Source organism: Aquarana catesbeiana, linkage group LG02, assembly GCF_042186555.1.
Source record: "Aquarana catesbeiana isolate 2022-GZ linkage group LG02, ASM4218655v1, whole genome shotgun sequence".
In the NCBI taxonomy this organism is placed as follows: Eukaryota; Metazoa; Chordata; class Amphibia; order Anura; family Ranidae; genus Aquarana; species Aquarana catesbeiana.
This window is the reverse complement of record NC_133325.1, coordinates 311,806,248-311,834,137: the sequence shown is the minus strand read 5'-3', so window position 1 is coordinate 311,834,137 and position 27,890 is coordinate 311,806,248. Positions and strand designations below refer to the sequence as shown.

The following is a 27,890-nucleotide window of genomic DNA, read 5'->3' as shown; positions in this document are numbered from 1 at the left end:
TACTATTACACACATACTTATCGTTAGTTATTACTATTATATACGTTAACATTTCTTCACCCCTTATTCCTGAATTACACCGTACTTAGGTTTTCACTACAAACAGTTCATGCTTGATGATCTTCTGTGTTCTGAAAGAAGAGGAATGTATCAGTCAAGTCAAGTCAAGCATTATTGTCATTCTACTACACGTAAGAACATACAGTAGAATGAAATGTCCTATCTCACAGGGCCATGGTGCTACATACAAATTAAACATAATTATAAATAAATATACAATGAATAAAAACACCAATAAAAAAAAACCTATACACATCTGGGAACTACGTAAAAGTCTTTGTAGCAGTAAGTGTTTATAAAAGTGTCTAGCGCATATTCAAGATTAAAAAGGAGGGGACGTGAGACGTTCCTGGTACCAATTTATAGGTTGTAGAAAAGGTTTCAAAGAGAATTGGAGTGGAGGGCTCTCACAGCCTGGGGGAAAAAACTGTTGAGCAGTCTGACAGTCCTGGTTTTGATACTCCGGTACCTTCTACCTGATGGCAAGAGCTGAAAGAGACTGTGGGAGGGGTGGTAGGATCCCTCACGATACTGGTAGCTTTGCTGGAGCACCGTGTATGGAAAATGTCCAGGAAGGAGGGGAGAGAGACACCAATAATCTTTTCAGCCATCTTCACTAGCCACTGCAGGGTATTGCGGTCAGCAGAACTGCAGTTCCCATACCAGACAATGAAGCAGCTGGTCAGCACGCTTTCAATGGATCCCCTATAGAATGTAGTAAGGATGGGTGGAGGGAGACTGGCATTTTTAAGGCGGCGGAGAAAATATAGGAGCTGTTGTGCCTTCTTGGTTAGTGACGTGATGTTGGTTGTCCATGTAAGATCCTCTGTGATGTGCGCTCCCAGGAATTTAATACTACTTACTCTCTCCACAGTCAAGTTATCGATAGTCAGTGGGTGGTGATCAACACAATTTCTCCTGAAATCCATCACAACCTCCTTTGTTTTGTTTACATTAAGGAACAGGTTGTTTGTACTACACCATTTAAACAGTTGTTCCACTTCTTTCTCTGTAGAGTGTTTCATCATTGTTGCTGATGAGACCTACCACAGTTGTGTCATCCGTAAATCCGCAAAATCAGTACATTTGTCTATCTGGTTAGTTGATTTAAAGTGACTTTAAATTGGTTGTAAACCCACTTCTTGGACTTCTACCTATAGATAAGCCTAGAATAAGGCTTACCTATAGGCAGTGGAAATCTCTCCTAAACGTGCGCCGTTTAGGAGATATTTCACTTGTAGTCCGCCGAAAATTCCAACGGCGCATGCGCGGGGAAGAAACTAAACTAAGTGCCATTTTTCCCTAGCCTGTGCCATTAATCGCAGCTCCTGTGAGCATGCGCGGGAGTGACGTCACACGGCTCCAGCGAATCACAGAGCCGGAGTCTGCGGCCCGGAAGGAAGAGGGGCCAGAAGATGGATGCTGCCTACACAGGGGACATCGCTGGATCCTTTTGCAGGTAAGTGGCACATAATGGGCTAGTATGCGATGCATACTAGCCCATTATGCTATTCATTTGCAGGCTTTGCAGCGAGCAAAAGAGGAAGTAAAACCCATCAGGGTTTACTTCCTCTTTAAACTCTGGTTTAAAAAAACCTACCTTGCTTACTCCCGAGATGGACTAAGGGATGCATAGAGCAGTGTATGTGATTATTTTTGGAAAATAAGGATATTGTCATGTGTCACTCATTTTTTTTTTTACATTACCTTGCCACTTTCCTCTAGCTCGTCAAGTTCACACTCACAGCCCAGCAGTTGTACAAAATGCTTCACTCCACTGGTGACTTCTCCAAGCTCCACTACATTGAGTCCATCTGAAGTGTCCAAAAATTGTCCCACATTATCTCGATTTATAAGAACTCGTGGTGTAGAACGACTGACTGCATACAGCAAACTGGCAAATGGTTCCACCTGTAAACCAGACATATAGTTTTACATTGTATATTAACTATTGCTGTAGTTTCCTGTAAAGCTTTTCTTATCAAGTATATAGGATGAGGACTTATTAAAACAAGACTACTGGCAGTATAGCACAAATACCAAACAAAGGTCCTTTATTAAACAGCCAATGGTAGAAGTAGGAATGGATCTAAAAATGTCTGTCTTTGGATATAGGGGGCTTGGAATAAATTTCTGTAGAAAAAGTTGGGCAAGCTTGAAAACTGTGGACTATCATAATTAGTAGAGAGCATGTACTTGGGGAAAAAAGACATCTCTCCAGAAAATTCAGAGCACAGCTTTTGGTTATTATGTTTGTATGCGATGGGTCATTGCATTTGTATGCAATGGTCCTATGTATTTTCATGTGATGGGACAGTGTATTTGCATGTAATGGGTCGTTGTATTTGCATGTGATGGATTTTTGTATTTGTAAGTGATGATTTGTATTTGCATGTGATGGTTTGCATTTGTATGTACATTATTTCACAAAAGTTAGTACACCCCTCACATTTTTGTAAATATTTTATTATATCTTTTCATGTGACAACACTGAATTAATGACAATGCTACAATGTAAAGTAGTGAGTGTACAGCTTGTATAACAGTGTCAATTTGCTGTCCCCTCAAAATAACTCAACACACAGCCATTAATGTCTAAACCTATTCTTAGTTACATAGTTAGTCAGGTTGAATAAAGATACCAGTCCATCCAGTTCAACCTGAAAGTGTTGGTATGTGTCTACAATTGGCCCTAACCCTGTACATCCCAAACTCACATCAGTCCCTACCCTCAATCCAAGGCCCCCCAATTCATATACTAGGGCCAATTTTGGACAGAAGCCAATTAACCTACCATCATGTCTTTGGAGTGTGGGAGGAAACCGGAGTACCCGGAGGAAACCCGCACAGGCACAGGGAGAACATGCAAACTCCAGGCAGGTAGTGTCATGGTTGGGATTCAAACCAGCGACCCTTCTTACTGCTAGGTGAGAGTGCTACCCACTACACCACTGTGCTGCCCCATAACCTCTGGCAACAAAAGTGAGTACACCCCTAAGTGAAAATGTCCAAATTGGGCCCAATTAGCAATTTTCCCTCCCTGGTGTCATGTTAATGTTACAAGGTCTCAGGTGTGAATGGGTAGCAGGTGTGTTAAATTTGGTGTTATTGCTCTCTCCTACTGGTCACTGGAAGTTCAACATGGCACCTCATGGCAAAGAACTCTCTGAGGATCTGAAAAAAAGAATTGTCGCTCTACATAAGGATGGCCTAGGCTATAAGAAGATTGCCAAGACCCTGAAACTGAGCTACAGCATGGTTGCCAAGACCATACAGCGGTTTAACAGGACAGGTTCAACTCAGAACAGGCCTCGCCATGGTCGATCAAAGAAGTTGAGTGCACATGCTCAGCGTCATATCCAGAGGTTGTCTTTAGGAAATAGACGTATGAGTGCTGCCAGCATTGCTGCAGAGGTTGAAGGAGTGGGGGGTCAGCCTGTCAGTGCTCAGACCATACGCTGCACACTGCATCAAATTGGTCTGCATAGTTGTCACCCCAGAAGGAAGCCTCTTCTAAAGATGATGCACAAAAAAGCCTGCAAACAGTTTGCTGAAGACAAGCAGACTAAGGACATGGATTACTGGAACCATATTCTGTAGTCTCATGAGACCAAGATAAACGTATTTGGTTCAGATGGTGTCAAGCATGTGTGGCAGCAACCAGATGAGGAGTACAAAGACAAATATGTCTTGCCTACACTCAAGCATGGTGGTGGGAGTATCATGGTCTGGGGCTGCATGAGTGCTGCCTTGGCTGGGGAGCTACAGATCAGTGAAGGAACCTTGAATGCCAACATGTACTGTGACATACTGAAGCAGAGCATGATCCCCTCCATTCAGAGACTGGGCCGCAGGGCAGTATTCCAACATGGTAACGACCCCAAACACACCTCCAAGACGACCACTGCCTTGCTAAAGAAGCTGAGGGTAAAGGTGATGGACTGGCCAAGCATGTCTCCAGACCTAAACCCTATTAAGCATCTGTGGGGCATCCTCAAACGGACGGTGAAGGAGCGCAAGGCCTCTAACATCCACCAGCTCTGTGATGTCGTTATGGAGGCGTGGAAAAGGACTCTAGTGGCAACCTCTGGTGAACTTCATGCCCAAAAGGGGTTAAGGCAGTGCCACATGGTGGCCACACAAAATATTGACACTTGGGCCTGTAATGGAAATTTGTAAGTTCTGTATATAATTGTATTGTATTTTGTATGTATTGCACATTGCCCTCACTGTGCACACGGCACTAATAATGTTTTCAGTAAATGTTTACATTCTTTTGAGTCCTGATTAGAATAAGCCTGCCTATGTAACGCCCCTTGTTACCATAAATGTACAATTGTAATATTAACCACTTGCCAACCGCCCACAGCCGAATGACGGCTGCAGGGCGGCTGGATAACTCTGGGAGGACGTCATATGACGTGATCCCGGAGAACCGCTCCCGCGCGCCCCCCCGGGCGCGCACACAGGAACATCCGTGTTCGCCGGGTCCAGGGGACCCGGCGCAACACGGATCGCGGTAAAGGGCCAATGACAGCGGCCCTTTACCATGTGATCGCTCCGTCCAATGAAGGAGCGATCACAAATATAAACAAAAAGGCAAAGCAGGGTCATCAGGAGGTTACAGCTCTCCTCTCCTCACACCGATGCAGCGTGAGAGGAGAGGAGAGCTTATACAGTGACAAACAGTGAGTTTTCTACCTTTATCAGTGCCCAACAGTGCCACAGCAGTGCCCAACAGTGCCACAACAGTGCCATCTGTGCCCAACAGTGTCATCTGTGCCACATTTGTGCCACCTGTACCACCTGTGCCACCTCTGTGCCACCTCTGTGCCACCTCTGTGCCACACTAGTGATTTTACAGTGCACACCAGTGCCACACCTGTACCACACCAGTGCCACCTGTGCCCATCAGTGCCACCTGTGCCACCTGTGCCCATCAGTGCCACCTGTGCCCATCAGTGCCACCTGTGCCCATCAGTGCCACTTGTGCTCATCAGCGCCACTGCAGTGCCACATCAGTGCCGCCTGAGCCCACCAGTGCCGCCTGAGCCCACCAGTGCCGCCTGAGCCCACCAGTGCCACCTCTGTGCCACACCAGTGCAACCAGAGCCACACCAGTGCAACCACAGTGCACACCAGTGCCACACCAGTGCCACCTGTGCCCATCAGTGCCACCTGTGCCCATCAGTGCCAACTGTGCCCATCAGTGCCAACTGTGCTCATCTGCGCCACTGCAGTGCCGCATCAGTGCCACCTGTGCCCACCAGTGCTGCCTGTGCCCACCAGTGCCACCTCTGTGCCACCAGAGCCACACCAGTGCAACCAGAGCCACACCAGTCCCACTACAGTGCAACCAGAGCCACACCAGTCCCACATCAGTGCCACCTGTGCCCACCAGTGCCGCCTGTGCCCACCAGTGCCACCTCTGTGCCACCAGAGCCACACCAGTGCAACCAGAGCCACACCAGTCCCACTACAGTGCAACCAGAGCCACACCAGTCCCACTACAGTGCCACATCAGTGCCACCTGTGCCCATCAGTGCTCATCTGCGCCACATCAACCTCACCAGCCACCAGTGTGGCAAAAAAATTATTTACGGCCGAGGAGGCCTACCAGCGTCTCAGCATGACCGATGAGAGCAGCGGGGAGCTCTCTGAGTCTCTGTCCGATTCGGATTCAGCCTATGAACCGTGACAAGCAGCGAGTCTGATACAGATTTGGAAGAGGAACGTGTGCCCGTGAAAAGAAGGCGTTCTGGCGTGGAGCAGCAGCCTACTACCACCTCAAGCACAGTGCCGTCCACCTCAAGAGCTGTGCCGTCCACCTCCAGCGCAGTGCCGTCCATCTCCAGCGCAGTGCCGTCCACCTCAAGCGCAGTGCCGTCCACCTCAAGCGCAGTGCCACCGCAACAAAGGCCAGGTACCAGAAGGGTGTCCTCTCAGCCACAAATGGATAGAGGCCATGCCACCCTTCCCTATGCCCTTCAAAACCCCCTGTGGCTTCCCCCTCATTCCGGAGCAGCAAATATCCCCCCTTTTACCGCCCAGCCAGGTGTCCAGGTGAACACCGATGATTTTGTGATGCTTGATTTTTTTTATTTGATTTTCACCAACGACTTACTATCGTCCATTGTGGCCCAGTGCAACCTCTATGCACAGCAGTACATAGAAAGCAACCCTGGCTCTAGTTATGCCCGTCCATTTGAGTGGAGAGAGCTTACCATAGCGGAATTTAAAATTTTCTTAGGCCTAACTTTTACAATGGGACTCACAAAAAAAAAACGAAATGTACTCATATTGGTCAACTAACCCCGTCCACCACATGCCACTCTTCTCTTCGATAATGCCAAGATCAAGATACCTTATGATTTTGCGCTTCCTCCACTACAACGACAACACCCAGTGCCCTCCCCGAAATGACCCATCATTTGACAAATTATTCAAACTTCGGCCACTCCTAAATTATTTCGCTGAAAAATTTCCAAAATTATATACCCCCGAACAGAATATTTCCGTGGATGAGTCCCTTGTGAAATTCTCCGGCAGGCTCGGCATCAAACAATTTATCCCCAGCAAAAGGGCCCGATATGGGGTAAAAATGTACAAACTTTGCGACCGAGCCACGGGGTACATTTACTCCTTCCGGGTGTACGAAGGGAAGGACACCCAACTGAATCCCCCTGAATGTCCAGAATATATTGGAGCCAGCGGCAAAGTTGTCTGGGAGCTTGTTTATCCACTGCTTGGAAAGGGGTACCACCTTTATGTGGATAACTTTTATACAAGTTTGCCCCTCTTCCGTAATCTTCACCGGAGAGACACCCCAGCATGTGGTATCGTAAGAACGAATAGAAAAGGCTTCCCGCAAAAACTGGTCAATGAAAGGCTATGCCGAGGGGAGACGGCGTCTTTGCGGAACCAGGAGCTATTAGCTATCAAGTGGAGGGACAGACGAAATGTCCACATGCTGACGACAATCCATAATGACACCTACGTGGAAGTCCCAAGAAGAAACGGCCCAGTACAGAAACCTGCTTGTATTTATGATTACAATTTATTGATGGGGGGAGTGGACTTCAACGATCAGATGATTGAACCCTACCTTCCCACAAGAAAATCCCGTCACTGGTATAAAAAAGTGTCCATTTATTTTTTCAGTTTGGCCATGTATAACACTTATGTTATTTACCAAAAATCGACAGAGAACCCCGTATCCTATCTGCACTACCAGGAACAAGTAATCTCCGCCCTTTTGTACCCTGAAAGCCCACCAGAAATTATTCGCTCTGATTATGTGAGCAGGCTCCACGAACGCCACTTTCCTGACAAAATCCCCCCCAGTGAAACAGGCCAGAGACGTCAGAAGAGATGCCGGGTGTGCTCCAGAGGAGGAATTAGAAGAGACACCTCATTTTATTGTCCCGATTGTCCTTCCCAACCAGGCCTCTGTATAAGTGAATGTTTCCGCCGTTACCATACTTCTCTACATTATTAGGGAAGTATGGTAAACGTAATTCTCATTTCCTGTAATTTTCCTCCACACCCCTTATGCCACTGCACTGAACCTGACTTACCTCTGCCTTCTCCGGAATCGACCCTGGCCTGTTATACGACCAAGCTTCTGCCTAATGATAAACATACCTCTGCCTTCTCCGGAACTGACCCTGGCCTGTTATACGACCAAGCTTCTGCCTAACGATAAACTTACCTCTGCCTTCTCCGGAACTGACCCTGGCCTGTTATACGACCAAGCTTATGCCTAACGCTAAACTGTACCTACCTCTGCCTGCTCTGGAACTGACCCTGGACTGTTTGACCACGTTTTTTGCCTGCCTCTTGGACTGATCATTTACCCTGCTTTGCTAGTGGCAACACAGGGGTCTCACATATGTGAGGGGCTCCAGAAATGTTTTTCTGGATGAAGAAAACTAATTTTTTAGTTTTCTCATTCCCAGATTTAGGGTCTGGAGACTCGGAGGCTTCAAAGAGATTTGGGTGGGAGAAGCCTCTACCCCTGTCCCCATTCTTTCCTGGCCTGCTACTTGGACCATGTTCCTGCTTACTACCAGGACCAATATTTTGGCACTGCTGGCAATGTCTCTACTTGCACTGACCCTGGACTTTACAAGGACATTATCCCTGCCTGTACTATGGACAATATTCCTGCCTGCTGCCTGGACAATTCCATTCACTGTCGCTGACCACGTCCCTGCCTGCTGCCTGGATCAGGGCTCTCCTCCTGTGGACAACTGCACTACTAAAACCACAGGTAATCTTTTGTTTACCCTTTGCTCAGCAGAATGTATTTTAGGGTGTAATTCTTGGTATGTTCATGCTATGTGTTAGAAATATGAAGAGCCTTCAAAAATGTGATAGATTTTAAGGAAACTAGATGTGTAATTTATGCACCTAGAACGCCTGAATGTGCTACTTCAATGTTGGGCCTCTATATGTGGCCAGGCTGTGTAAAAGTCTCACACATGTGGTATCGCCATACTCAGGAGGAGTAGCAGAATATATTTTGGGGTGTCATTTTTGCTATGTACATGCTATGTGTTGGAAATATCTTAGAAATGGACAACTTTGTGTAAAAAAAATGCGTTTTCATTTTTTTTCCACATTTTCCAAAAACTTCTGGAAAAAAATGAACCATTCAAAAGACTCGTTATGCCTCATAGATTATACGTTGGGGTGTTTGCTTTCCAAAATGGGGTCGCTTTGTGGGTGTTTCCATTGTACTGGTGCTCCAGGGCCTTCAAAAGTGTAATAAGTGGTTGAGAGATTAGATGTGTAATTTATGCTCCTAGAACGCCTGAATGTGCTACTTCAATGTTGCGCCTCTGTATGTAGCCAGGCTGTGTAAAAGTCTCACACATGTGGTATCGCCATACTCAGGAGGAGTAGCAGAATATATTTTGGGGTGTCATTTTTGCTATGTACATGCTATGTGTTGGAAATATCTTAGAAATGGACAACTTTGTGTAAAAAAAAATGGGTTTTCATTTTTTTTCCACATTTTCTAAAAACTTCTGGAAAAAAATGAACCATTCAAAAGACTCATTATGCCTCATAGATTATATGTTGGGGTGTTTGCTTTCTAAAATGGGGTCACTTTATGGGCGTTTCCATTGTCCTGGTGCTCCAGGGCCTTCAAAAGTGTAATAGGTGGTTGAGAGATTAGATGTGTAATTTATGCTCCTAGAATGCCTGAATGTGCTACTTCAATGTTGCGCCTCTGTATGTAGCCAGGCTGTGTAAAAGTCTCACACATGTGGTATCGCCATACTCAGGAGGAGTAGCAGAATATATTTTGGGGTGTCATTTGTGTAATGTACATGCCATGTGCGAGAAATAACCTGTTATAATGACAAATTGGTGTGAAAAAAAATAAAAATAAAAAAAATCTTAATATTGCAAAGAATTGTGGGAAAAAATAACAACTTCAAAAAACTCAACATGCCTCTTACTAAATACCTTGGAATGTCTACTTTCCAAAAAGGGGTCATTTGGGGGGTATTTATACTTGCCTGGCTTGTTAGGGTCTCAAGAAATGAGATAGGCCTCAGTACATCAGGTGTGATCAGATGTGATCAATTTTCAGTGATTGGCACCATAGCTTGTAGACTCTATAACTTTCACACAGACTAAATAATATCCACTGATTTAGGTTATTTTTACCAAAGATATGTAGCAGTATAAATTTTGGCCCAAATTTATGAAGAAAAATTACTTATTTGCAAAATGTTATAATAAAAATGAAGAAAAATTCATTTTTTTACAAAATTTTCGATATTTTTTCATTTATAGCACAAAAAATAAAAAACCCAGAGGTGATCAAATACCACCAAAAGAAAGCTCTATTTGTGTGAAAAAAAGGACGAAAATTTCATATGGGTACAGTGTTGCATGACTGAGTAATTGTCATTCAAAATGTGAAAGCACCGAAAGCTGAAAATTGGTCTGGTTAGGAAGGGGGTTTAAGTGCCCAGTGGTCAAGTGGTTAATGTGATACCTACGTAATCATGTGCATAAAAACCTTCAATTGCGTCATAATAAAGCAGAACAGTAATTTGGAAAGATGCTGAGCGTATCTTTTGTGTCTGTTCTCTACTGCAGTAGTTATTATTAATTTGGAACCACTAATCAATATGAGGATAGGAGTTGCCTATGATGAATTTAACCGAGTCAGCATGGCGAGCTTTGCCTTAGGAGGGGATTCCAGGTGACCCTGAGTATCCGAAACGAGGAGCTTGAGACGATCCGGGAATTTCTGATAATCAGCCGGCTGAGGTAAGCCTTTTGCTTACATTTGAGTCATCAGACTTCCTTGATCTGTAAGGCATTTTCGGGACAAAGGGTACCTGTTTTACTCCCCTTAATCGAACTGTATTGATTGGTGGTTATATGTTATGTTGTCCCTGTCTATTGTCCATTGGAGTGTTATAGATAAGAAAGGGAAGAATAGTGCTGTTCACAGGTATACGTAGTAAATCTGCTAGATAAAGTAGTTTAGAGGCAAGAGGGTATAGGCACACGTAGAGAAGAGAGAAGACTGGCCAGTCATTATGGGCATTGAATTAAGTAAGGGAATGAAGGGTAAGAGACCCTCAAAAATGCCCAGCGCAAGAGGAGCGCTATATATGAACCGAAGGTGCGGTTCCGCCTATACTGAGCCCCTAGATTAATGGTTAAAGTGGACAGGGATCCACAATGGGTAATTGGGTTACCAAAGTCCATAGGGACTAAGAATCATGCAGAGTAAACAGCTAGAGAAACAGCTATGTGAGCAGGATGGATCAAGGGTGACATTAACACTAGACAGAAAGGGACATTTTCATGTTAAGTTGTGGGATGAATTTGGGGTCAGGCACTACAACTATTAGAGTCAGAAACAGAGAAATGAGAGGTAAAACAGAATACTTTATATGTTGTCAGAGAGAGAAGATGGGATGAGCACTCCGGCTGCCCATCTGGTCATAGAAGCTAGATATAAAAGTTATTTCAACAAAATAAGGAAAGCAGAATTTAGGCAGGGAAATATTAATGAGAGTTAAAAGAAAGTGAGAGAGATATTGGTGTATGTGTGTGCGAATGCTGGGACCTTTAGTTCTATTGATTGTGTGTCATGTACGCAGATGTGACCCCCTCCTTTGCGCTCTCATGAAAGAAATGTGGCTGGGATGAGAGGTCAGTGATAAGCTGGAAGGACACCATGCCAATTCCAGTTTTTTAGACAAAACATGTGCCGGGTTAACGAATCTAATGGTAAACAATGTGATCACAATTATTTTGAATCTGTTTTCCAAACATGGTAAAATGAAGGTTATATTTAACCGTGTATTATACAAATTGAAAATCTTTTGAGAGTGGAAACAGTGCAAAAAAAAAAAGGGAAATTAAGTAATAATGAGTATTCATTTCTAATGAGTTTAACAATTTTATTAATAATATAGATATATTGAAACTGGTTTAGACAACCTTTGGTTGGAAATGAAATCCAGGTTAATGGGGAAATTTGTAATGAATGAGATTAGTTTAGATTACTGTAAGATAACAATTTTGTAATTTTACATTTATACAATAAGCCCTTATTGAGAGAAAAAAAAAGATTAAGATGAGGTTGTTATTTTGAATAAAGCTGCCATAATATTTAACAAAGCCAAGATGGATGGAATACATAAGAAGTTCTTCTACAAAAATGAAATTTCAAGGTTCTTGATAATAACTTGATGTGCGGTCCATGATGTGAGAGTAATAATAAATAAAATGTAAATATAACAGACCCATCACATCAAGTCCACACACCCTGTTAGGATAGATGCCACCTGCAGCCAGTTGTTTTATAGTTTTTGATTATGCTCCATCATACAGATTGTTGATCCTTTTGTTTTTATTTTTGAAATCCAAAGCAGAATGTGTGGATTGTGAAATGATGTGCCCCTTTTCCTTGTAAGTACAGTGGTATAAACAGAAGAATATTTTGCATTTATGGGCATCTCTGCATGACCGCAGGGTATTGTTATCATTTATTATAATATTGCCAGGAAGAAGTTGTCTTTTGAAACATGAAACTGGAGTTCTTACACAAACAGCATGATAGAAAACAAGCCATTGTAACATATTTATGCAAGCTGGACCCAGTAATGAAGGGTTCACCCTGATATATCAGAGCTGTAGCTTTTATGCAAAGGTGCTATTAGACAAAGTTAGATATTGTTTTGGTCAAACATTTAATTTTTAATGGTCCGACATTCTGCGCAGCAAATATACAGCTAACTAAATGTTTGTCTAATGAAAGGTTTAAAATATGAGTTTGTTTATGTACAAATCTAACAATGAAAAATGTGTACATTTGAATCCAGACACCTTATTGCCTCTATTGGAGGAGGCTGGAGACAAAGGAAGACACGTATGTTAAATTGATGTGGGAATCAGCTGCTGTGAGCCCAGTGCGGGACACACTTCCTGAAGACCCAGATATTACAATTTTTGTAGATTTGAGTATGCAGTTTATCACCCAGAAGGATACTCTGTATTCAGAGTCATTGGATCCTTTTTCCCCAGCTCAAGAAGCAGAGCTCCATGTTTTAGCAAAGCCTGTGAGCTATAAAAAGAGTATATTTATATAGATAGTCGAGATATAGAGAGCTTTTGGTGCCATTTAAAGGGCCAGAAGTTTGTTTTTACTTCGGCAGGTAAACCAACCAAGCATGCCAAGTTAATTTGATCGGCTGTTTTCAGCCTTCCGGGTTCTTGCTGAGGTAGCCATATTAACTTTAAAACTCACACATGGAAGCAGACCAGGTGACTAACGATGCTGCATTTACAGCCCCAGACACTTGATGGGTCTGTGCAACTCACAGATTCCACCCTAGTTCTGGCCCAGTATAGCTGGGATTAATAATTCAACTTTAAGGACTACAGAACGAGAAGAACAAGTAGTCCACAGGGGGCAACTTCTTATGAAACAGGACTTTGGAAAAGGTGATCATTTAGCTCTGCCAGCCACTCTTTTCCCTCCAGCTTGACACATGGGCCGTGTCACCAGTCACAAGAAGTTATGGCTGCCTTAGTAAATGAGCGTGGGATAGAGCCAGGGTTCACCACAGTTGCTTTTATAACATACCACTTCTTGTTTTACCTGTTACCAAAGGTGTTACCAAAAGCTGAACATCTTTTCCAGAGATTACAAAAAGATATATCCAGATGCCCAAGTCAGGATCTTACGAGTATGCATTTTGTCTGTATGGACATGTTTTTTGGATGTCCAGTGGCAAATGCTACTGGCAAAGGCCACAGTAAAAAGTGTTATCAGAAGTAAATATAGAAAGTACAGAGAGTAACAGAGGAAATCATTTTTTATAGGAGAGTCCTTAATAGAAGTTTTGAGGTTTTATTTTTACACCCCTTACTGTCTACAATGTAGCGGACAAAGTAGAGTAAGAAACTAGAAAACTTTTGCCTGAATGTTTTCTTATATTTTATCAGGCCTCTAAGGGGGATGTTGGACTCTCTCCTTATGAGATTTGGTTTGGGAGTGTGTTACTCACTTGCTTATATTTTGTCTCAGCAGCTGAAGTCCTCCATTCGGATCTCACAGAGAATGTTGCTGATCTTTTAAGGTTTTTGACAAACTCATTTATGTGTTTTCTCCCCAATTCCAGATCCTAAAAGTTTGGAAGGATCTAAAACTAAAGCCAGGTGACTTTTGGATTGTTAAGAGACATTTATATATAAGGAAATGTTTGGAGATTCAATACAGCATCTATTTCATGTACAGTTTTTGCAAAACTTGAAGGAAAAGTCACCTGGATCCACACCAGACACTGCAAAAAATGACTAAATTAAAAAAATCTCTGTGTTTGATTTGTTTCCCTCTTGTGATCACAGTCTAGGGTACGTTTTGATTCAATTACTTTAATTGTAAGGGATATATATATTTGAAAAGTAGTTCAGCCATGTTGAAGTCATATTTGTCTTTTGTACATCTTCCATTTTATGTAGAATTGTCTGTGTTTACATATGCTGATAAGTCAGCATGCCAACAATTCAGCTAGAAGGCCATTCTGGCCACAGGAGTGTACAGGCAGTACTCTGTAAATATGTCTTATCAATCATTTGTTTTTCACAATGAAAAGTCATTTGGTAATGAAAAAAGTTGCTCAGCTATTATTTTCTCCACAATGGAGTTTTTTGCCTCTTTGGCCAGGACTACCTCTACCTAAGCGTGTGGAGGTTCCAGGTTAAAGGTGATAGCATGTATGGTTAGTGATCAAAATATTGATCAAAAAAGGGGAGACTGTAATGGAAATTTGTAAGTTCTGTATATAATTGTATTGTATTTTGTATGTATTGCACATTGCCCTCACTGTGCACACAGCACTAATAATGTTTTCAGTAAATGTTTACATTCTTTTGAGTCCTGATTAGAATTAGCCTGCCTATGTAACGCCCCTTGTTACCATAAATGTACAATTGTAATATTAATGTGATACCTACGTAATCATGTGCATAAAAACCTTCAATTGCATCATAATAAAGCAGAACAGTAATTTGGAAAGATGCTGAGCGTATCTTTTGTGTCTGTTCCCTACTGCATTAGTTATTATTAATTTGGAACCACTAATCAATATGAGGATAGGAGTTGCCTATCATGAATTTAACCGAGTCAGGCCCAATTTGGACGTTTTCACAGGGTGTACTCACTTTTGTTGCCGCAGTTGAGACATTAATGGCTGTGTGTTGGGATATTTTGAGGGGACAGCAAATTTACACTGTTATACAAGCTGTACACTTACTACTTTACATTGTAGTAAAGTGTGATTTCTTCAGTGTTGTCACATGAAAAGATATAATAAAATATTTACAAAAACTAGATGGGTGTACTCACTTTTATACTGAGATACTGTATATTTCTACATGAGGAAAATGCTAACTAAGCAAAGGGTGTTGTTTCATCAACACAGTGGGACTTTTTTACTAAAGGAGTAGCGTGTGTTCACTTTGCAAAATAAATTTTCACATAGCTTGGTGATTGAAGTGAAGCTAAGTGAAAATTTACTTTGAATGAATACACAATCGTGTTAAAGAAAAAATTTAAAAAACAGGATTTTTGCTCACAAAATGATTGGATGAATAAAGTTAGCATGGCTTCACCTCCTTTACTTTGCAATGTAAACATGCTCAACTTCTTTAACCGCTTCAGCCCCGGAAGAATTTACCCCCTTCCTGACCAGAGCACTTTTTGTGATTCGGCACTGCGTCGCTTTAACTGACAATTGCGCGGTCCTGCGGCGTGGTTCCCAAACAAAATTGACGTCCTTTTTTTCCCACAAATAGAGCTTTCTTTTGGTGGTATTTGATCACCTCTGCGGTTTTTATTTTTTGCGCTATAAACAAAAAAATAGCGACAATTTTGAAAAAAAACCATTATTTTTTACTTTTTGCTATAATAAATATCCCCAAAAAATAATTAAAAAAACAATTTTTTTCCCTCAGTTTAGGCCGATACGTATTCTTCTACATATTTTTGGTAAAAAAAAAAAAAAAATCGCAATAAGCAATTATTGATTGGTTTGTGCAAAATTTATAGCGTTTACAAAATAGGGGATAGTTTTATGGCATTTTTTTTAATAGTTTTTTTTTTTACTAGTAATGGCGGCGATCAGCGATTTTTATTGTGACTGTGACTATGGCAGACACATCGGACATTTTTTACACATTTTTGGGACCATTGTCATTTATACAGCAATCAGTGCTATAAAAATGCACTGATTCCTGTGTAAATGACACTGGCAGTGAAGGGGTTAAGTCAGTACTAGGGAGTGTTTTGTAACTGTAGGGGGGATGGGCTAGCTGTGACACGTCATTGATCTCTGCTCCCGATGACAGGGAGCAGAGATCAGTGAGACTGTCACTAGGCAGAACGGGGAGATGCTTGTTTACATCAGCATCTCCCTGTTCGTCTTCTCCGTGAGGCGATTGCAAGTATGCCCGCGGCGATCGAGTCCGCGGGACCCAACTCGCGGAGAGGCGGTGCGCGCACACACACACACACAATGGCACGGCAGGAAATTCAAATGGGACTTACAGATTCGCCCATTTGCCCAGCCATGCCATTCTGCCGACGTACATCGGCGTGCGCCGGTCGGGCAATGGTTAATAAATCAACATCAATATAAAGAAATGGAAGCCATCCATCAGTATTTCATATGGGGTCAATGTATATTCTTTTCTTAGCTAGGTGATGGTGGGCTTATAGTGCTATGCAAAATAACTATAATATTAAGTCCTGAGAACCTTTGCTGTTTCCTTTTATCAGCGGTCTGACCTCTAGAGAGGTGCCCATGACAATTAGAAGGTCTGCTGTGGGGAAGTCAGTGAGATGCAAGAAGAAACGAGCGGGAAGCTGTTCTCCAAAAAATACAATGTCAGGCTTGATGAGACCACCACATGCTGAACAGCGAGGGACTTGAGACTCCAGCACAGAATCCTGTACTATAAGACAGGAAACAGAAACATGGTTTAATTATCTCTTCTGAGCTTCGGGGAACGTAAGGAAGGTAAGTACAAGCAATGGAGGGTCATACTATCCGCTGAACCTGTTACTGAATGGACAACACAGCTACTCTTAACTCTTTCACTGCTGAGCCCTGTTTTTCAATTTTCAGGTGCCCAGACCACTTTTTATAATCTGCACATTCGCACTATAGAATAGAAGATTTCCTGTTGATTTTGTACATCCAATGATGGTTGCAAAATGTTTATCAAACAATATTATAAATAAAAAAAAAATGTATAACTATCTTTATCAGTATACATCAATACAACATAATTTAAAAAATTCCCTACTAAATTTACTGAAGATAAAATGGCACCAAGATAATAAATACATATAAATGTATGACTTCAAGTGTTATTAAAGTGATTGTAAACTCTTACACACCACTTTTCCCTACAGGTAAGCCTATAATAAGGCTTACCTGTAGGTACTGGAAATATGTCCTAAACTTGCACAGTTTAGGAGATATTTACAATATACCCTTGCGCCTACGTCATCGGCGTATGCGCACTGAAGAAAGGGCGCGATCGTGCTGTTTCTAAAGGGCCCGTGCCATGACCGTCAGCTCCCTCGCGACTCCGGCCAGTCACAGAGCCGGAGTCCATGGCCCCGGAAGGAAGAGGGGTGAAGATGGACGTGGCCACCAGTAGGGACATCGCGGGCTTCGTTTGCAGGTAAGTGCAACATAATGGGCTAGTATGCGATGCTTTTACTTTGCAGGGGAAAAAAAGAGGAAGTAAAACCCATCAGGGTTTACTTCCTCTTTAAGGCAAATCTTTTTAGTTTTGGATAGAGTGGAGAGCAGTTAGAACACCTGTCAGGGTTTATTGCTGTCTGTGCCCCAGTTAGGGAGATTCACTCTCTCGATTTGTTACGTTTACCATGACTATAGGATTCGTCAACTGCGGTCTTGCACATATCTTAAACCTATAATAACCACACAACGCTGCGTGACATGGGTTTTAATGGCCACAACAGCCTTTTATTAACCAAAATAAATATAACCATAAACATAACAATTCTTAACACCAGGAGGGGGTCTTTGGGGTCCCATTTTGCTCAATAACAACTGTGACCTCAGCTGTGCCCCAGCCGGCTCGAGGACATTGCGACTTTCCAAATTTCTCTTTCCCTTGGGACCTAAGTCCTGGGAGAACCACCAACAACCAACCAAGGTGGGATCCCATACCCTGTATGGGTCCCCCAAACTTTAATAAACTGTTTCAATTCTTGACCCCCCAAAGACCCCCTGACCCGCCAGCTGCTGTGACAAATTTTTCAATAAAAACTATAAATATATATATGTATACATTTTTTTTTTTTTTTTATTCCCTTTTTTCTCTCTTTGTTTTTTTTTTTTTTTTTTATAAAAAGAAAAACCCATAACCCAAAGTAGGGCGGGAGGGAGGGAACTTCTACCAACGAGGAAATCCTGGAATGATTTCCCAACAGCCTGTGCAACATCCCAACCCTTTTCCAGCTCCACCCAAACACCTGACTTGCTCCTCCAATAAGGTAAGCTACCCTTTTCCCCAACTAACTCAGTAAAAACTTAACCCTTGCCGACCTGTTCCTCCCATAGTCATGCCGACCCTCGTCTAGATTTTCCTCCGGGTCACACTTTATCACTGAAAGTGGAAGTAAATAAAAATCCCAAATTTTGCATTGTCCCTAGAACAGGAATGGAGAAAATCTTCCAATGGGGACAAAAGTTCTGGGAAACTTGGTGACAAAGTAAATTGAAGGGAAAGTATATCATATTTACGTGTTTTAACCACTTACCGACCGGCTCCTGTACATATACGTCGGCACTTTGAAGGTGGATATCTCTGTAACGGCAGCAGCTGCTGCCACAACCGAGGTATCCACCTTTACAGGAGCCGGTCGGGTTTCCGATAATGGTGGTCTCTGTGGCGGGTTCACCGCGAGATCACAGTTATCGGCGGCGGGAGAGGTGCCACCCCCCTCCTGCGCCCTCCACTGCTTACCAGAGCCGTTGGTAGAGACAGAGGCGATCGGGTCCTTTCACTTCCTCAGTATGGAGACGAGTGAGGCTAAGATGGCCCCCACCCATCTCCATACCATAGGAGGGCGGAAGCGACGTCATAACGTCAGCTCCCCCCATTTGCCTTAAAGGCATATTTTTTTGTTGTCTTTTTTTTTTTGCATTTAAGTCGCGGCCCGCGGACCAGTTTTGAACGGCCCGCCTGGTTATCCAAACATGTATACCTTTTGTGGCGATCTCCCAGCGCCGGTGCCACAAAAGATATATAGGCTGCCTGCCTCGGAGGGAGGAGGCAGGACGAGTGCCATGCACACAGGAGTATTTCCTGTTTACATGGCAGCCTCTGTAATAGGATGCTGCCTTCCTGGCAATGGTGGGTGCTGCATTCCTACCAATGGTGGGTGCTGCATTCCTACCAATGGTGGGTGCTGCATTCATGGCAATTGGGGGTCTGAAGATGGGCACTGACCCTTATTTTGCTTCACAGTTCTTTATTTAAAATTTTAATTTTTTTTCTAAAACTTCCCTCTTAAAGTGAAGGAGCATGTTATACGCCAATAAATATGGTATATCCAAATAATACGCCTGAGCTCATTTCTTTACTCACACAGCCACAAAGGCAAGGGAATTCTTCTTGGGCAGTGTATTCGTGCTCGAACGAACACACTTAGACCGAATTTTAATGGTTCAAAGAATGTCAAGCAAAATGGTCGGCCCTCACGCATGTTCACTTCATCAAATCTGGCCCTCTTTGAATAAAGTTTGGACACCCCTGCTGTAGAAGGAATGTATGCTGTAGACCAGGCATGTCCTAAGTCCGGCCCGTGGGCCAATCGCAGCCCGCGGCCCGGTTTTGAACAGCCCGCCTGGTTATCTAAACATGTATATCTTTTGTGGCCCCCGACGATCTATTAGCGATGGGGCCACAAAAGATATATAAGCTGCCTGCCTCGGAGGGAGGAGGCGGGACGAGTGCCATGCACACAGGAGTATTTCCTGTTTACACGGCAGCCTCTGTAATAGGAAGTCCTATTACAAGTCTTTCTCTTAAAGAGGCCGCTGTGTAAACAGGAGATTCTCCTGTAGGATATCTTTGGCGCTCGTCCTGCCCCCTCCATGTGCCCTCTAAGGCTGCACTGATGGTAATGGTTAGTGAATTCCTGGCAATGGTGGGTGCTGCCTTCCTGGCAATGGTGGGTGCTGCCTTCCTGGCAATGGTGGGTGCTGCCTTCCTGGCAATTGGGGGTCTGCAGATGGGCACTGACCCTTATTTTGCTTCACAGTTCTTTATTTAGAATTGTAAGTTTTTTTCCTGAAACTTCCCTCTTAAAGTGAAGGTGCATGTTATACGCCAATAAATACGGTATATCCAAATAATATGCCTGAGCTCATCTCTTTACTCACACACAGCCACAAAAGCAAGGGAATTCTTCTTGAGTAGTGTATTAGTGCTCGAACGAACACATTTAGACCGAACTTTAATGGTTCAAAGAATGTCAGGCAAAATGGTCGGCCTTCACGCATGTTCACTTCATCAAATCTGGCCCTCTTTGAAAAAAGTTTGGACACACCTGCTGTAGACTGACCTCAACTGTATCAAGAAAAATGTAAACATGACCACTAGAAAACATGCCTTAAAAAGCCATTCAGATTTTAAAAATTGACTAATTAAAATGGAACATTACTCTCTCAATCAACATTGCCTATACTGAATCCTTATGCTGCAAGCATTAGTAAATTGAAGGGAAAGTATATCATATTTACGTGTTTTAAACAGTTTTTTTACATTTCCTCAGTTACTTCCTGCTTCCTATGCCTAGGCAAATGATGTCATACATCCCAGGAGTCTGAGCTAAGGGCAGATGGATTCCAGGATGTACTTGCTACATGAGTCGTCTGCCCTTACTCAAGATGACCACAGTCAGAAATTATAAGGGGTATTTTTCTGTGATTTTCCAGCAAAATATAGGATGGAGACATTAATGAATGAGTGAATTTGCTTTAAATATTTTTAAAAAATTAAATAGTGTTTTGGTTTGTGGTGCTCAGATACAGTTTAGTTCTGCTTTAATACGATTTTACAAAGTTTCTTATTTCCTGTGCCTTCATTTGTCACAATGTTAGACGTTAAATGTTCCATGCATGCACACTCTATTAAGCTTACTTAGGACCTTATGGTCTTTTTTAGCAATTTTATTCTCCTAGGTTATGGGGTTCCATGCACAATTTATGAGACTGCAGTTTGATGGAACACATGACGTCACATTTCAGGTCTTGTGAACATAGACTACCTAGCTCAACAGAATGTCATAGCCATTAAATCCACACTGGCTACATTGGCCATAACATCCTGCAATACCCCGCGATACTCTGCAATACCCCACGATACTCTGCAATACCCCACGATACTCTGCAATACCCCACACCACACTGTACAATACTCTGCAATACCCCGCAATACCCCGCCATACCCAATCATACTCTGTGATGCCCAGCCATACTCTGTGATGCCCAGCCATACTCTGTGATGCCCAGCCATACTCAGCCATACCCAGCCATGCTCAGCCATACTCGGCGATACCCCGCCATACTCTGAAATACCCTGCAATGCCCTGCCATACCCAGCCATTCTCTGCAATACCCCGCAATACTCTGCCATACCCAGCCATACTCTGCAATACTCGGTGATACCCAGCCATGCTCGGCCATACCCTGCCATGCTCAGCCATACCCTGCCATGCTCAGCCATACCCTGCCATGCTCAGCCATACTTGGCTGTACTCGGCCCCTTTATGTGGCCAGGCTGTGGAAGTCTCACACATGTGGTATGGCCGTACTCAGGAGGAGGAGGAGAATCTATTTTGGGGTGTCATTTTTGGTATGTACATGTTATGTGTTAGAAATAATGTATAAATGGACAACTTTGTGTTAAAAAAAAAAAAAAAAAAGCGTTTTAACCACTTCCTGCCCACCGGCTGTCATACGACGTTCTTGACTTTGTGCGGGGATATCTGAATGATGAGTGCAGCTACAGGCATCATTCAGATATCAGCTTTTTTAGCCGGCGATTCCCTACACCATAAGAACAATCATAGCGGCTGTTCCACTGCTTGATCATTCTTACAGGAGGCGAAAGGGGATGACCCCCCCCTCCTGCCACCCTCCGGTGCTTCTACCGACTCACCACTACGATCGAAGCCAGGATCTTTTTTTTTTTTTTTTTTCCAGGCTTCCCAGCCTAGAGGTGAGATGTGAGGTCTTATTGACCCCATATCTCACTGTAAAGAGGACCTGTCATGCCATATTCCTATTACAAGGGATGTTTACATTCCTTGTAATAGGAATAAAAGAGGTCAATTTTTTTTTTTTTTTTAAAAGCATCAAACTAAAATAAATAAAGTAAAATGAACACTAAAAAGAAAAAAAAAAAATTTAAAGTGCCCCTGTCCCTGTGTGCTCGCATGCAGAAGCGAACGCATACGTAAGTCCCGCCCACATATGAAAACGGTGTTCAAACCACACATGTGAGGTATCGGTGTGATCGGTAGAGCGAGAGCAATAATTTTGGCCCTAGACCTCCTCTGTAACTCAAAACATGTAACCAGTAAAAAATTTTAAAGCGTCGCCTATGGGGATTTTTGAGTAGCGAAGTTTGACACCATTCCACAAGCTCGTGCAATTTTGAAAGGTGACATGTTGGGTATCTATTTACTCGGCGTAACTTCATCTTTCATATTATGCAAAAACATTGGGCTAACTTTGCTGTTTTGGTTTTTTTTTAAAGCACAAAACTGTTTTTTTTCAAAAAAAAAAAGCGTTCAAAAAATTGCTGCGCAAATACCGTGCGAGATAAAAAGTTGCAATGACCGTCATTGTATTCTCTAGGGTCTTTGCTAAAAAAACATATATAATGTTTTGGGGTTCTATGTAATTTTCTAGCTAATAAATGATGATTTTTACATGTAGGAGAGAAATGTCAGAATTGGCCTGGGTGCTCCAGAACGCCTGAAGGTGCTCCGTGCATGTTGGGCCTCTGTATGTGGCCATGCTCTGTAAAAGTCTCACACATCTGGTATCGCCACACTCTGGAGTAATAGCAGAATGTGTTTTGGAGTGTAATTTGTGGTATGCATATGCGGTGTGTGAGAAATAACCTAATATGACAATTTTGTGAAAAAAAAAAAAAACTTGATATTGCAAAGAATTGTGGGAAAAAAATGACAACTTCAAAAAACTCACCATGCATCTTTCTAAATACCTTGGAATGTCTTCTTTCCAAAAAGGGGTCATTTGGGGGGTATTTGTACTTTTCTGGCATGTTAGGGTCTCAAGAAATTAGATAGGCCATCAGTACTTCAGGTGTGATTAATTTTCAGATATTGGCACCAAAGCTTTTGGACTCTATAACTTTCGCAAAGACCAAATAATATCCACCGATTTGGGTTATTTTTACCAAAGATATGTAGCGGTATAAATTTTGGCCAAAATATATGAAGAAAAGTTACTAATTTGCAAAATTTTATAACAGAAACAAAGAAAAATGCATTTTTTTACAGATTTTTCAGTCTTTTTTCTTTTATAGCGCAAAAAATAAAGAACCCAGCGGTGATTAAATACCACCAAAAGAAAGCTCTATTTGTGTGAAAAAAAGGACAAAAATTTTATATAGATACAGTGTTGCATGACTGAGTAATTGTCATTCAAAATGTGAGAGCACCAAAAGCTGAAAATTGGTATGGTTAGGAAGGGGGTTTAAGTGCCCAGTGGTCAAGTGGTTAATATACAATTGAAAATACATATTGGACCTCATGTTCAAAAGCTAGAGAAATATAATGTGCAAGTGTGCCACACCATTCAGTTGGATTTCAGCTGCCAAAATTCTAGTTCAATGGTTTCCTGCTAAAAAGGACTCTAGAGTCATATTTGTATTCACAAGTTGAATGAAGGCCCACATCTAAATTAACCAGTTTTTTTTTCACAATTTCTAATTCAAAATATGAAGCAATAGTCATATGTATCATAGGAAAACCAGGAAAGGTCATGTAGATAACAGGGATAACCTCATTGTAGGGAGGCCTCTCCTCGAAGGCCCCTCCACTCACCTGCATACTTTCACTATATCCCACTCTTATACCAGCCTGTATGGAAGCAACACTTTGGCACAGAAAGCTGTGAAACAGTTTCTGGGAAGTGTAATTTATCTCAGAACAGAGACAGTAATAATAACCACAACCCGCTTCACTGGTGTCAGTGGCAGCAACAAATATACCCCCCCATCCCCATTGTTCTCAGAGGTAGTAATAACAAACCCTCTTTCTTCATTGGTGCTCAGTTGTTACTTACCTGAATACATGCTACTGTGCTGCTTTCTTTCTCCCCGATATCATCAGAATTGATGGGCAGGACAACTACACCAGATAGTAAGGGCTGAAACACAGATTGTTTCAGCGCTCCACATCCCCCAGAATCCTGCTTAAGCTGTACCTCAGGGCGACCAGAAGAAGGCCCCATGGGCCACCAGTTGGATGGCTCTGGTCTAGTTCAACCCAAACATCTACCTTAAGCCCGGGTTCACACTACAACGGGCTGCAGATCGCACAGGAGCGCTGTGTGTCCCTGTTCCCCATTTCAGGGACGAATCAGGGCCGATTCTATGCCTGAATTCGGCCCTGAAACGGAGCCAAAGACGCACAGCGTTTTTGTGCAGTGCACTCCGCAGCCGCCCCGGAGATATGTGAACCGGCTCCATAGGGAGCCAGTCACATTCTCCTGCTGTGTGAATTAGATGTGCGGAAACGCACATCTAATTCGCATAGGTGGGACCCCGCGCTTACTAGTCTTTGTACACTTAATCTTCTATATACAAAGGCAGTTTCACATTAGCACATATGTATTAATTTAATGACACTGTATTGTAATAAGCTAACTAGCCCATTCTTATAGCCTATACATTTCGTTACTGCTCTTAAACAGAAAACTATTGTAATTTCCTATTAAACAACCTTTTTCATTGACCAGTGTGGAAAATAAACCTACTATTATTGATGTCCTAGACTTTTCCTGCACAGTCAGTTACCTCTTTCCAGTCCATCTATAAGGCCCCTTTCACACTGAGGCGGTTTGCAGGCGGTATTGCGCTAAAAATACCGCCTGCAAACCGCCCCTAAACAGCCTCCGCTGTTTGTTCAGTGTGAAAGCCCGAGGGCTTTCACACTGAAACGGTGCGCTGGCAGGACAGTGAAAAAAGTCCTGCAAACCGCTTCTTTGGAGCGGTGAAGGAGCGGTGTATTCACCGCTCCTAAACCGCTCCTGCCCATTGAAATCAATGGGACAGCGCGGCTGTACCGCGGCAATACCGCGGCTATAGCCGCGCTGTACGAGGGATTTTAACCCTTCTTCGGCCGCCAGCGGGGGTTAAAACCGCACCGCTAGCGGCCGAATACCACTGCAAGAACGACGGTACAGCAGCGCTAAAAATAGCGCTGTTGTACCGCCGACGCCCCCACCGCCCCAGTGTGAAAGGGGCCTAATTTGTGTGTAGAGGCGTAACAATAATCCTTTGTTATTTAGAAGCCACAGAAAATAATGTGCTGGATTGGGAAAGTGTCGTCCAGGTAGAAGTTCCTTAGAAAGGCGCAAGAAGGCATGAGGCTCATGTTATGCCCCGTACACACGGTCGGACATTGATCGGACATTCCGACAACAAAATCCATGGATTTTTTGCGACAGATGTTGGCTCAAACTTGTTTTGCATGGTCGCACAAAGTTGTTGGAAAATCTGATCGTTCTGAATGCGGTGACGTAAAACACGTACGTCAGGACTATAAACGGGGCAGTAGCCAATAGCTTTCCTCTCTTAATTTATTCTGAGCATGCGTGGCACTTTGTGCGTCGGATTTGTGTACACACGATCGGAATTTCTGACAACGGATTTTGTTGTCGGAAAATTTTATAGCAAGCTCTCAAACTTTGTGTGTCGGAAATTCCAATGGAAAATGTGTGATGGAGCCCACACATGGTCGGAATTTCCGACAACAAGGTCCTATCACACATTTTCCGTCGGAAAATCCGACCGTGTGTACGGGGCATTAGAAGTAACTTAAATAAAATATAGCTTCAGGGTATTGTAGATTATATTCCTGCAGTTTACTGTAGAGGCCGCTGGTTGGAGACCTGGAGAAAAAGGCAGCTGTAAAAGATACAATGGGGAAAATAGCTGTCAAGTAAATATTTTTTTTTAAATGTCTTTATTTTAGTTGTCATACATACAGAGAAAAACAATTTCATTAATCCATCAATCATATAAGCTCCAACGAATCTATTCAAAATCCAATTAACAGCATTACTCCTATCTTAAATACATCCACAGAAAAAAACAATAACTAGTTATTTGAGATAGACCCCTTTCTATCTTCCGTTAGACCTGCTTCTATTGTATGCCCTGACAACATACTTTACTAAGAAGAAAAACCTCTACATATCTTAAGAGGCAAAAGGAGAAAGTAAGAAGCCCCATGAGGGAAAGAATTCCTAAAAAAAAAAAAAAAAAGAGAAAAAAGATAGAAAGAGAGAAGAAAAAAAAAACACTGATAGGGGAAGGGGAGTCGGAGTTGGAGGGGAAATGTACCAAGGAAAAGGCAAGTTTACTATACCATCATCCAGGGAAGTGAGGGCACCCCCAAGGCCCCCCACTCCTCCCTTTTTCAAATACTCTCAGGAGCAAAGAGGGAACTCCCTTCCTCTGAAAATTCAAATGTATTCCATTGGCCCCAAGTTTCTATATACAGTATGTCTCCTTTCGATTTTGAGTCGATATTAACAAATCCTCCATCCTATTAGCCTGTTCAATTCATGTCACCCATGTAAGAATTGTGGGAGGGCTCGTATCTCTCCACTGCCGTACGGTACATGATCTAGCAGCGTTAATAAGATGGCGCAAAATTAATTTACTATATGTTTTCCCCGGTATGTTTGAGACATGTAACAAAAATAGGGCTGGATATTCTGGGAGGTTATACTCAGTAAATTTCTGTGCTTTCCACCGTATCTCCCTCCAAAAGTGCTCCAGTTTTGGGCAGGACCAAAGAACGTTGAGTAGAGTCCCTCTTTCCTCCTGACACCTCCAACATTTGTCCGTGATCTCCGGAAATAATTTATTAAGTAATGAGGTACCATCTTGTCATTATTTTAAAATTAGTTTCTTGGATTCTCATGGATATTGAAGATTTCAACGCAAGAGTTACTATCTGCCTATGTTGTGCCTGGGTGAACATCCTGTCTAATGTCATTTCCCACTTCCTCATATAATGGAGGGACATAATCCTCTTGGGGAGCAACCAGGAGTGCATACATTTGCGAGATTAAGTGAGAGCAAGGCCCCGTCCCCTCACATAGTTGTTCTAAGGGTGTCAATGTTCGTTGAAATCTATCTGGAGGTGGGAGAGTGTTAAGGAAATGTCGCAACTGAGCTCCACTCCAGAAATCAAGACAGAAACGGTCGTTGGATGAGGTTAGTTCAGGTAATGAGGGCCATGTCCCAGTCGCTATTTGTATAAAATGCGAGGCCTGAAAACACAGAGTCTGAAAGTTTCCTGAAGGGTCCCTCCTGTAGTCCCGGAGGGAAACGAGGATTCCATGCAATAGGGTATGGAGGGAGTTGACAGATAATAATAAAGCGGTGGAACATATTCGAGAGCAAAAACGCAGGGTAGGGCCGAAGGTTGGGTGCTTTTTGAGAGCTGAACTCAGGTCTCCAAAGCACCAAACCGCACGACGCAATGGGACCTCACACTGTGATTGCTCGATCTTTGGCCATATTTTAGAGCTTGCATGCCTACACCAGTCTACTAGTCGCGCCATATGAGCTGCCTGATAATACTTTTGCATATCTACCCCCCCCATATTGTTTAGGCATTGTCATTAAACGGCGTTGAATTCTGGGCCTTTTATGGGCCCAAATGAATTCAGTTATCATCTTATTAGTCTGTTTAAAGAATTCTGGGGGTATATGAATGGGTAGAGTTTGAAAGAGATAGGAAAATTTAGGCAATACTGACATTTTGCTTATGTTACATCTACCGAACCAAGAGAAAAGGCCCTGATGGCATTTAGAAAGTAAGACTTTCACTCTACTCAGAGGTGGAAAATTCAACTCAAAGGTTTGGTCCAATTTAGGTGGAATCAACGTGCCCAGGTATTTGATGCCCATATAGGTCCATCTAAACTTAAAATTCATTTTTAAAGCGTTAATTTGAGTCGTAG

The 27,890-nt window shown here is 42.8% G+C and overlaps 1 pseudogene; it reads right to left on the bottom strand.

Annotated features, from left to right (window-relative positions):
- LOC141126912 (NAD-dependent protein deacetylase sirtuin-3-like) lies at window positions 1-27,837 on the bottom strand (annotated as a pseudogene).
- Between the last annotated feature and the right edge of the window lie 53 nt (window positions 27,838-27,890).